The following is a 12,307-nucleotide window of genomic DNA, read 5'->3' on the forward strand; positions in this document are numbered from 1 at the left end:
ATATATATATATGTATTTATTTATTTATTTATATATTTATTTTGCTTTGTTGCTGTCTCCCGCGTTAGCGAGGTAGCGCAAGGAAACAGACGAAAGAATGGCCCAACCCACTCACATACACATGTATATACATACACGTCCACACACAGCACATATACATACCTATACATCTCAATGTATACATATATATACATACACAGACATATACATATATACATACACAGACATATACATATATACCCATGTACATAATTCATACTGTCTGTCTTTATTCATTCCCATCGCCACCCCGCCACACATGGAATAACAACACCCTCCCCCCTCATGTGTGCGAGGTAGCGCTAGGAAAAGACAACAAAGGCCACATTCGTTCACACTCAGTCTCTAGCTGTCATGTAATAATGCACCGAAACCACAGCTCCCTTTCCACATCCAGGCCCCACAGAACTTTCCATGGTTTACCCCAGACGCTTCACATGCCCTGGTTCAATCCATTGACAGCACGTCGACCACGGTATACCTCATCGTTCCAATTCACTCTATTCCTTGCACGCCTTTCACCCTCCTGCATGTTCAGGCCCCGATCACTCAAAATCTTTTTCACTCCATCTTTCCACCTCCAATATATATATATATATATATATATATATATATATATATATATATATATATATATATATATATATATATATATATATATATATATATTCTTTTTTTTCATACTATTCGCCATTTCCCGCGATAGCGAGGTAGCGTTAAGAACAGAGGACTGGGCGTTTGAGGGAATATCTTCTCCTGGCACCCTTCTCTGTTCCTTCTTTTGGAAAATTAAAAAAAAAAAAAACGAGAGGGGAGGATTTCCAGCCCCCCGCTCCCTTCCCTTTTAGTCGCCTTCTACGACACGCAGGGAATACGTGGGAAGTATTCTTTCTCTCCTATCCCCAGGGATAATATATGTATATATATATATATATATATATATATATATATATATATATATATATATATATATATATATATATATATTTTTTTTTTTTTTTTTCATTTATTTCTATATACTACTATGTGAATGTGTGCACTGGACTGCAGAGTGGTGGAGGTTATGTGTGGTGGGGGTGGGCCAGACCTCAGGGTGGTAGAAGGTGGGTTGGCAGTAATCGTTCACTGATGACTGAGTGTGGAAGATGGGTCGAGGTAGGTCACCTTGGTGCCTCCTGGATACGTCCTGATCATGTTTACCCCAGCAGATGCCACGACCATCTCGGTGATGGTCGTCACGGGCGGTGACGTGAGCCTGCGGGAGGATCTACTTATAGAAATGGTTAATTACATCAATCTGGCCAGCATGTAACGTCATAAAGTCATAAGAGTCATCAATACTCAGTCCTGATCACGTGACTCGGGTCGACACTGACACGTCACAACCAACTGGTCAGCTTGATTGGTTCGTGTCCACAGTCTTCCGGTCTGGTATAGAAACCGGTCTAAACAAAGACGCTCCAGGCCTGAGTGTAGGGATTCCATGTCTTCTCAAAATGTCTGGAAGGTTTTCACGCCACCTACGGACGCCCTGCCCAGGGTCAGAACACTTCCCTCCAGCATCAAGTCTTAAAAACTTGTATAAACTCCTGAAAGTTTCAAACAGAGCTGAGCACAGCAAGGGTGGGACTGACGTAATCGTATCTTGATGCTGGAAATAGATTGTGGTGCTGCTAATCTGATCTTCCCGCGAGACTGAAAATAGAAACTTACTTCCTAATGTGTCCCTCGCGTCCCCAGCTGATGAGACCCCCCCACGCGAGCAGCGCCACCTCGACGTCCCCAGCTGATGAGACCCCCCCACGCGAGCAGCGCCACCTCGACTCCTGCGGTCGATTATTTATAGTCGTCATAACAGAACGAGAAACACAACACTGATGACCACGTGAGATCATGTGAGTTTCCTCAGGTAATAAAGAATGAACCAATTATACTAATTATATGATGACAAAACCGCTCTTATGGGTAACTTATTCTCCTCCTCCTCCTCCTCAGCTCCTCCCACTGAACCTATGGCCTCTCCTGTGTTTTTCTCGCGTACTTTCCCAGGTGGCAGACCTCCTCGTGCTGTAAGGAAGTGCGCCTCTGAACTAGTAACAGTCCTTGCTCGTCTACTTCATCTCTGTTTCAGAACCCAAACTTAATTTCCTCTTGGAAGCAGGTCTTGGTGCAGTCCATCCCTACGAAAGAAGACCACTCTAACCACTCCATCTATCGCCCCATCGCTCTCACTTTTGTTACCTCCGTCGTCTCCTTAACTCTCACCTTCTCAAACATAGAATTCCAGTCCTTTTCTTTCAGATCAGAGATACGGTCTTTGTGGTGCAAGATCTGTTGGTGGAATTTTCCCGAAGTCTTCCACATCTCCAAAGCATCTGACAAAGTTTCTTCCTTTTACTTTTCCAATTTCTCTTTGTTCTTCATCCGTAGCTTCATCTCTTTTCAGTCCATTGCAGTGGTCATTAGCTGTGCGACCTCTCCCTCTTATCCTGTCAACAGTGGCCTCCCTCAGGGTTCTTTCCCATCCCTGACTGTATTTCTTGCCTTATAAATATTCTTCTGTCTTCAGTTAATACTATGCACTCATAAGCTTAGGATCCCATCTCCCATATTTTAGTCTCCTTTCTTCCCTCTTCACAACAATACTTGCTCTCTTTCGCACCGAACACATTCCTCTTGATCGTACGTACTGGAAAATCCTGTGTCGTACATGTGCAAGTAACGGCATCTCCAGTAGGCCAGTTCCCGCCAGGCTCACAACAACCATTAGTAACGGTTGAGTGATCCTCATCGTCAACACGGAGGTATACGAACAAGATACACTGCTTGAAGAACCGAACCTTCCATCATGCATACATTACCCTGCACAGAGAGGATTCCAACCTCTTTCTATACGTATAAGGCAATCGAGCGCTAACCACCCCATAATGCAGACGTGGTTGTCTGATTTAAAGTAATCGAATATTCGTCCCTTATACACAGGCAACCAGATCTCCAGCAGACCAGTTTCTGTTAGCCACACAGTAGTAACGCTTTACGATCTTTACTGTCAACATGAAGGCATAGAAATATGAAATAATGTTTTAACAACGTGTCCTGCTGTAGTCCACATATTACCCTCCACAGAGAAAGATCAGACCTCAAAGCTTCACGACCCCAACATTCCTTTCTCTCAACACCTCATCCAGAAACCGATTAAAAAGCCACGGCGACGTGTCGCATCCTTGACGCAGCCCCACCGTCTCCTAGAACCACTTACCTCCCTCACTTCCTATTCGTACTCATTGCTTTACTCACTACTACCTGTAGCTTTCCACCCGTACCATGTATTCACATTTGGAATGATGGAATGGAAGATGAGTTGAGACATCTGGGCCTGAACATGCAGGAGGGTGCAAGGCCTGCATTGCACGAAACAAAATGAACAAGAGCGATGTGGTATACGAGGGCAACGTGCTATCGGTGGACTGACCTACGGAGTTGTGTTATGGGACTCTTTTTTAGATGGATCCTACATGACAGTGAGGGAGTGGATCCTACATGACAGTGAGGGAGTGGATCCTACACGACAGTGAGGGAGTGGATCCTACACGACAGTGAGGGAGTGGATGTGGGCCAGTGACACCATTCGTTGTCTGTTCCTGGCGCCATCTTGTGATCTCGAGAAAAGGCAGTCAAACAAGAAAATGAATAATGATATATATGTATGTATGTATGTATGTATCTACATACCTATCTATCTATCTATCTATCTATCTATCTATCTATCTATCTATCTATCTATCTATATATATATATATATATATATATATATATATATATATTTTTTTTTTTTTTTTTTTTTTTTTTTATACTTTGTCGCTGTCTCCCGCGTTTGCGAGGTAGCGCGAGGAAACAGACGAAAGAAATGGCCCAACCCCCATACACACGTACATACACACGTCCACACACGCAAATATACATACCTACACAGCTTTCCATGGTTTACCCCAGACGCTTCACATGCCTTGATTCAATCCACTGACAGCACGTCAACCCCTGTATACCACATCGCTCCAATTCACTCTATTCCTTGCCCTCCTTTCACCCTCCTGCATGTTCAGGCCCCGATCACACAAAATCTTTTTCACTCCATCTTTCCACCTCCAATTTGGTCTCCCTCTTCTCCTCGTTCCCTCCACCTCCGACACATATATCCTCTTGGTCAATCTTTCCTCACTCATTCTCTCCATGTGCCCAAACCATTTCAAAACACCCTCTTCTGCTCTCTCAACCACGCTCTTTTTATTTCCACACATCTCTCTTACCCTTACGTTACTTACTCGATCAAACCACCTCACACCACACATTGTCCTCAAACATCTCATTTCCAGCACATCCATCCTCCTGCGCACAACTCTATCCATAGCCCACGCCTCGCAACCATACAACATTGTTGGAACCACTATTCCTTCAAACATACCCATTTTTGCTTTCCGAGATAATGTTCTCGACTTCCACACATTTTTCAAGGCTCCCAAAATTTTCGCCCCCTCCCCCACCCTATGATCCACTTCCGCTTCCATGGTTCCATCCGCTGACAGATCCACTCCCAGATATCTAAAACACTTCACTTCCTCCAGTTTTTCTCCATTCAAACTCACCTCCCAATTGACTTGACCCTCAACCCTACTGTACCTAATAACCTTGCTCTTATTCACATTTACTCTTAACTTTCTTCTTCCACACACTTTACCAAACTCAGTCACCAGCTTCTGCAGTTTCTCACATGAATCAGCCACCAGCGCTGTATCATCAGCGAACAACAACTGACTCACTTCCCAAGCTCTCTCATCCCCAACAGACTTCATACTTGCCCCTCTTTCCAGGACTCTTGCATTTACCTCCCTAACAACCCCATCCATAAACAAATTAAACAACCATGGAGACATCACACACCCCTGCCGCAAACCTACATTCACTGAGAACCAATCACTTTCCTCTCTTCCTACACGTACACATGCCTTACATCCTCGATAAAAACTTTTCACTGCTTCTAACAACTTGCCTCCCACACCATATATTCTTAATACCTTCCACAGAGCATCTCTATCAACTCTATCATATGCCTTCTCCAGATCCATAAATGCTACATACAAATCCATTTGCTTTTCTAAGTATTTCTCACATACATTCTTCAAAGCATATATATGTATATATTCTTTTTCTTTTATGATAGGTTTGTGTCGTAGTAGATAAGGTAGTTTCGAGTGATTGCAGTGTCGTGGAGGAGGACCAGCCAAAATTACCTCCCGTCATTTCATCCCAAGTAAACATAGTTTACTGACTGGCTTGTTATCAGCTCACTTACCTGGCCCAGCTGGAGGCTAATTGTCATCACCTGGTCGACATCAGCCACGCCCTGTGTGTGATTATCACTCAGTGAGGGAGAGATGTCATGTGTAGCGGGGGTAGTGCTACACTGGTCTGGTGTACACTGGGTGTAGCCAGACCCAATCATTACCACCAGGGACCTGAGGTATCCCCCAGTGGAGCTGTGCCTCCCTCGATCATCCAGCCCGACACTAGTCAGAGCCCCGTCCCCTGTGGTACCCCTGCCGTCATGTTGACTACCCCGGCGCCTCACACACGGTCCCCTGCCTCACTGTGGGACTGCGTGACACACGGTCCCCTGCCTCACTGTGGGACTGCGTCGCACACGGTCCCCTGCCTCACTGTGGGACTGCGTCACACACGGTCCCCTGCCTCACTGTGGGACTGCGTCACACACGGTCCCCTGCCTCACTGTGGGACTGACCCAGGTAACGGAGGGGGGGGGGGGGGGCAGTACATCGGCTCTGGTAACCCATACATAGCCCAGTACCCACACGCCCCACTCCCCCGTGCAGAGATCCTGACGAAGGCTAGTGAGGCGTGGCCAGCGATCCAGAGTAGGAGGAGGAGAGAGGGAGATGACCAGGGTGTCACTGGTGGTGGTGGTGGTTTATTACCATGTAAACAAGAACCCTTCACCAGTACCATGTAAACAAGAACCCTTCACCAGTACCATGTAAACAAGAACCCTTCACCAATACCATGTAAACAAGAACCCTTCACCAGTACCATGTAAACAAGAACCCTTCACCAATACCATGTAAACAAGAACCCTTCACCAATACCATGTAAACAAGAACCCTTCACCAATACCATGTAAACAAGAACCCTTCACCAATACCATGTAAACAAGAACCCTTCACCAGTACCATGTAAACAAGAACCCTTCACCAATACCATGTAAACAAGAACCCTTCACCAATACCATGTAAACAAGAACCCTTCACCAATACCATGTAAACAAGAACCCTTCACCAGTACCATGTAAACAAGAACCCTTCACCAATACCATGTAAACAAGAACCCTTCACCAGTACCATGTAAACAAGAACCCTTCACCAATACCATGTAAACAAGAACCCTTCACCAATACCATGTAAACAAGAACCCTTCACCAATACCATGTAAACAAGAACCCTTCACCAGTACCATGTAAACAAGAACCCTTCACCAATACCATGTAAACAAGAACCCTTCACCAGTACCATGTAAACAAGAACCCTTCACCAGTACCATGTAAACAAGAACCCTTCACCAATACCATGTAAACAAGAACCCTTCACCAATACCATGTAAACAAGAACCCTTCACCAATACCATGTAAACAAGAACCCTTCACCAATACCATGTAAACAAGAACCCTTCACCAGTACCATGTAAACAAGAACCCTTCACCAATACCATGTAAACAAGAACCCTTCACCAATACCATGTAAACAAGAACCCTTCACCAGTACCATGTAAACAAGAACCCTTCACCAATACCATGTAAACAAGAACCCTTCACCAATACCATGTAAACAAGAACCCTTCACCAATACCATGTAAACAAGAACCCTTCACCAGTACCATGTAAACAAGAACCCTTCACCAGTACCATGTAAACAAGAACCCTTCACCAATACCATGTAAACAAGAACCCTTCACCAGTACCATGTAAACAAGAACCCTTCACCAGTACCATGTAAACAAGAACCCTTCACCAGTACCATGTAAACAAGAACCCTTCACCAGTACCATGTAAACAAGAACCCTTCACCAGTACCATGTAAACAAGAACCCTTCACCAGTACCATGTAAACAAGAACCCTTCACCAATACCATGTAAACAAGAACCCTTCACCAATACCATGTAAACAAGAACCCTTCACCAGTACCATGTAAACAAGAACCCTTCACCAATACCATGTAAACAAGAACCCTTCACCAATACCATGTAAACAAGAACCCTTCACCAATACCATGTAAACAAGAACCCTTCACCAATACCATGTAAACAAGAACCCTTCACCAATACCATGTAAACAAGAACCCTTCACCAATACCATGTAAACAAGAACCCTTCACCAGTACCATGTAAACAAGAACCCTTCACCAGTACCATGTAAACAAGAACCCTTCACCAATACCATGTAAACAAGAACCCTTCACCAGTACCATGTAAACAAGAACCCTTCACCAGTACCATGTAAACAAGAACCCTTCACCAGTACCATGTAAACAAGAACCCTTCACCAATACCATGTAAACAAGAACCCTTCACCAATACCATGTAAACAAGAACCCTTCACCAGTACCATGTAAACAAGAACCCTTCACCAGTACCATGTAAACAAGAACCCTTCACCAGTACCATGTAAACAAGAACCCTTCACCAGTACCATGTAAACAAGAACCCTTCACCAGTACCATGTAAACAAGAACCCTTCACCAGTACCATGTAAACAAGAACCCTTCACCAGTACCATGTAAACAAGAACCCTTCACCAGTACCATGTAAACAAGAACCCTTCACCAGTACCATGTAAACAAGAACCCTTCACCAGTACCATGTAAACAAGAACCCTTCACCAGTACCATGTAAACAAGAACCCTTCACCAGTACCATGTAAACAAGAACCCTTCACCAATACCATGTAAACAAGAACCCTTCACCAATACCATGTAAACAAGAACCCTTCACCAGTACCATGTAAACAAGAACCCTTCACCAGTACCATGTAAACAAGAACCCTTCACCAATACCATGTAAACAAGAACCCTTCACCAGTACCATGTAAACAAGAACCCTTCACCAATACCATGTAAACAAGAACCCTTCACCAATACCATGTAAACAAGAACCCTTCACCAATACCATGTAAACAAGAACCCTTCACCAGTACCATGTAAACAAGAACCCTTCACCAATACCATGTAAACAAGAACCCTTCACCAGTACCATGTAAACAAGAACCCTTCACCAGTACCATGTAAACAAGAACCCTTCACCAGTACCATGTAAACAAGAACCCTTCACCAGTACCATGTAAACAAGAACCCTTCACCAGTACCATGTAAACAAGAACCCTTCACCAGTACCATGTAAACAAGAACCCTTCACCAGTACCATGTAAACAAGAACCCTTCACCAGTACCATGTAAACAAGAACCCTTCACCAGTACCATGTAAACAAGAACCCTTCACCAGTACCATGTAAACAAGAACCCTTCACCAATACCATGTAAACAAGAACCCTTCACCAGTACCATGTAAACAAGAACCCTTCACCAATACCATGTAAACAAGAACCCTTCACCAATACCATGTAAACAAGAACCCTTCACCAGTACCATGTAAACAAGAACCCTTCACCAATACCATGTAAACAAGAACCCTTCACCAATACCATGTAAACAAGAACCCTTCACCAGTACCATGTAAACAAGAACCCTTCACCAATACCATGTAAACAAGAACCCTTCACCAGTACCATGTAAACAAGAACCCTTCACCAGTACCATGTAAACAAGAACCCTTCACCAGTACCATGTAAACAAGAACCCTTCACCAGTACCATGTAAACAAGAACCCTTCACCAGTACCATGTAAACAAGAACCCTTCACCAATACCATGTAAACAAGAACCCTTCACCAGTACCATGTAAACAAGAACCCTTCACCAATACCATGTAAACAAGAACCCTTCACCAGTACCATGTAAACAAGAACCCTTCACCAATACCATGTAAACAAGAACCCTTCACCAATACCATGTAAACAAGAACCCTTCACCAATACCATGTAAACAAGAACCCTTCACCAATACCATGTAAACAAGAACCCTTCACCAGTACCATGTAAACAAGAACCCTTCACCAGTACCATGTAAACAAGAACCCTTCACCAGTACCATGTAAACAAGAACCCTTCACCAGTACCATGTAAACAAGAACCCTTCACCAATACCATGTAAACAAGAACCCTTCACCAGTACCATGTAAACAAGAACCCTTCACCAGTACCATGTAAACAAGAACCCTTCACCAGTACCATGTAAACAAGAACCCTTCACCAGTACCATGTAAACAAGAACCCTTCACCAGTACCATGTAAACAAGAACCCTTCACCAGTACCATGTAAACAAGAACCCTTCACCAGTACCATGTAAACAAGAACCCTTCACCAGTACCATGTAAACAAGAACCCTTCACCAGTACCATGTAAACAAGAACCCTTCACCAGTACCATGTAAACAAGAACCCTTCACCAATACCATGTAAACAAGAACCCTTCACCAGTACCATGTAAACAAGAACCCTTCACCAGTACCATGTAAACAAGAACCCTTCACCAGTACCATGTAAACAAGAACCCTTCACCAATACCATGTAAACAAGAACCCTTCACCAATACCATGTAAACAAGAACCCTTCACCAATACCATGTAAACAAGAACCCTTCACCAGTACCATGTAAACAAGAACCCTTCACCAGTACCATGTAAACAAGAACCCTTCACCAGTACCATGTAAACAAGAACCCTTCACCAGTACCATGTAAACAAGAACCCTTCACCAGTACCATGTAAACAAGAACCCTTCACCAGTACCATGTAAACAAGAACCCTTCACCAGTACCATGTAAACAAGAACCCTTCACCAGTACCATGTAAACAAGAACCCTTCACCAGTACCATGTAAACAAGAACCCTTCACCAGTACCATGTAAACAAGAACCCTTCACCAATACCATGTAAACAAGAACCCTTCACCAATACCATGTAAACAAGAACCCTTCACCAGTACCATGTAAACAAGAACCCTTCACCAGTACCATGTAAACAAGAACCCTTCACCAGTACCATGTAAACAAGAACCCTTCACCAGTACCATGTAAACAAGAACCCTTCACCAGTACCATGTAAACAAGAACCCTTCACCAGTACCATGTAAACAAGAACCCTTCACCAGTACCATGTAAACAAGAACCCTTCACCAATACCATGTAAACAAGAACCCTTCACCAATACCATGTAAACAAGAACCCTTCACCAATACCATGTAAACAAGAACCCTTCACCAATACCATGTAAACAAGAACCCTTCACCAGTACCATGTAAACAAGAACCCTTCACCAGTACCATGTAAACAAGAACCCTTCACCAGTACCATGTAAACAAGAACCCTTCACCAGTACCATGTAAACAAGAACCCTTCACCAGTACCATGTAAACAAGAACCCTTCACCAATACCATGTAAACAAGAACCCTTCACCAGTACCATGTAAACAAGAACCCTTCACCAGTACCATGTAAACAAGAACCCTTCACCAATACCATGTAAACAAGAACCCTTCACCAGTACCATGTAAACAAGAACCCTTCACCAATACCATGTAAACAAGAACCCTTCACCAGTACCATGTAAACAAGAACCCTTCACCAGTACCATGTAAACAAGAACCCTTCACCAGTACCATGTAAACAAGAACCCTTCACCAGTACCATGTAAACAAGAACCCTTCACCAGTACCATGTAAACAAGAACCCTTCACCAGTACCATGTAAACAAGAACCCTTCACCAATACCATGTAAACAAGAACCCTTCACCAATACCATGTAAACAAGAACCCTTCACCAATACCATGTAAACAAGAACCCTTCACCAGTACCATGTAAACAAGAACCCTTCACCAGTACCATGTAAACAAGAACCCTTCACCAGTACCATGTAAACAAGAACCCTTCACCAGTACCATGTAAACAAGAACCCTTCACCAATACCATGTAAACAAGAACCCTTCACCAGTACCATGTAAACAAGAACCCTTCACCAGTACCATGTAAACAAGAACCCTTCACCAATACCATGTAAACAAGAACCCTTCACCAGTACCATGTAAACAAGAACTCTTCACAAGTACCATGTAAACAAGAACCCTTCACCAGTACCATGTAAACAAGAACCCTTCACCAGTACCATGTAAACAAGAACCCTTCACCAGTACCATGTAAACAAGAACCCTTCACCAGTACCATGTAAACAAGAACCCTTCACCAGTACCATGTAAACAAGAACCCTTCACCAATACCATGTAAACAAGAACCCTTCACCAGTACCATGTAAACAAGAACTCTTCACAAGTACCATGTAAACAAGAACCCTTCACTAGTACCATGTAAACAAGAACCCTTCACCAGTACCATGTAAACAAGAACCCTTCACCAGTACCATGTAAACAAGAACCCTTCAAATGTACCTACAATTTTCCTTTTCCAAAATAACCTGGTCAGCAGGACCATCAACAATGCTAAAGCCATCACAGAAGAAATCTGGAATATCTTCACAAGTTCAGTTCTCGTAGCTCTACCTACATGATCGTCAGTAGTGCTACCTACATGATCGTCAGTAGTACTACCTACATGATCGTCAGTAGCTCTACCTACATGATCGTCAGTAGTACTACCTACATGATCGTCAGTAGCTCTACCTACATGATCGTCTGTAGTACTACCTACATGATCGTCTGTAGTACTACCTACATGATCGTCAGTAGCTCTACCTACATGATCGTCTGTAGTACTACCTACATGATCGTCAGTAGTACTACCTACATGATCGTCAGTAGTACTACCTACATGATCGTCAGTAGTACTACCTACATGATCGTCAGTAGTACTACCTACATGATCGTCAGTAGTACTACCTACATGATCGTCAGTAGTACTACCTACATGATCGTCAGTAGTACTACCTACATGATCGCCAGTAGTACTACCTACATGATCGTCAGTAGTACTATCTACATGATCGTCAGTAGTACTACCTACATGATCGTCAGTAGTACTACCTACATGATCGTCAGTAGTACTACCTACATGATCGTCAGTAGTACTACCTACATGATCG

This window comes from Panulirus ornatus, chromosome 22 (assembly GCF_036320965.1).
Source record: "Panulirus ornatus isolate Po-2019 chromosome 22, ASM3632096v1, whole genome shotgun sequence".
NCBI lineage: Eukaryota > Metazoa > Arthropoda > Malacostraca > Decapoda > Palinuridae > Panulirus > Panulirus ornatus.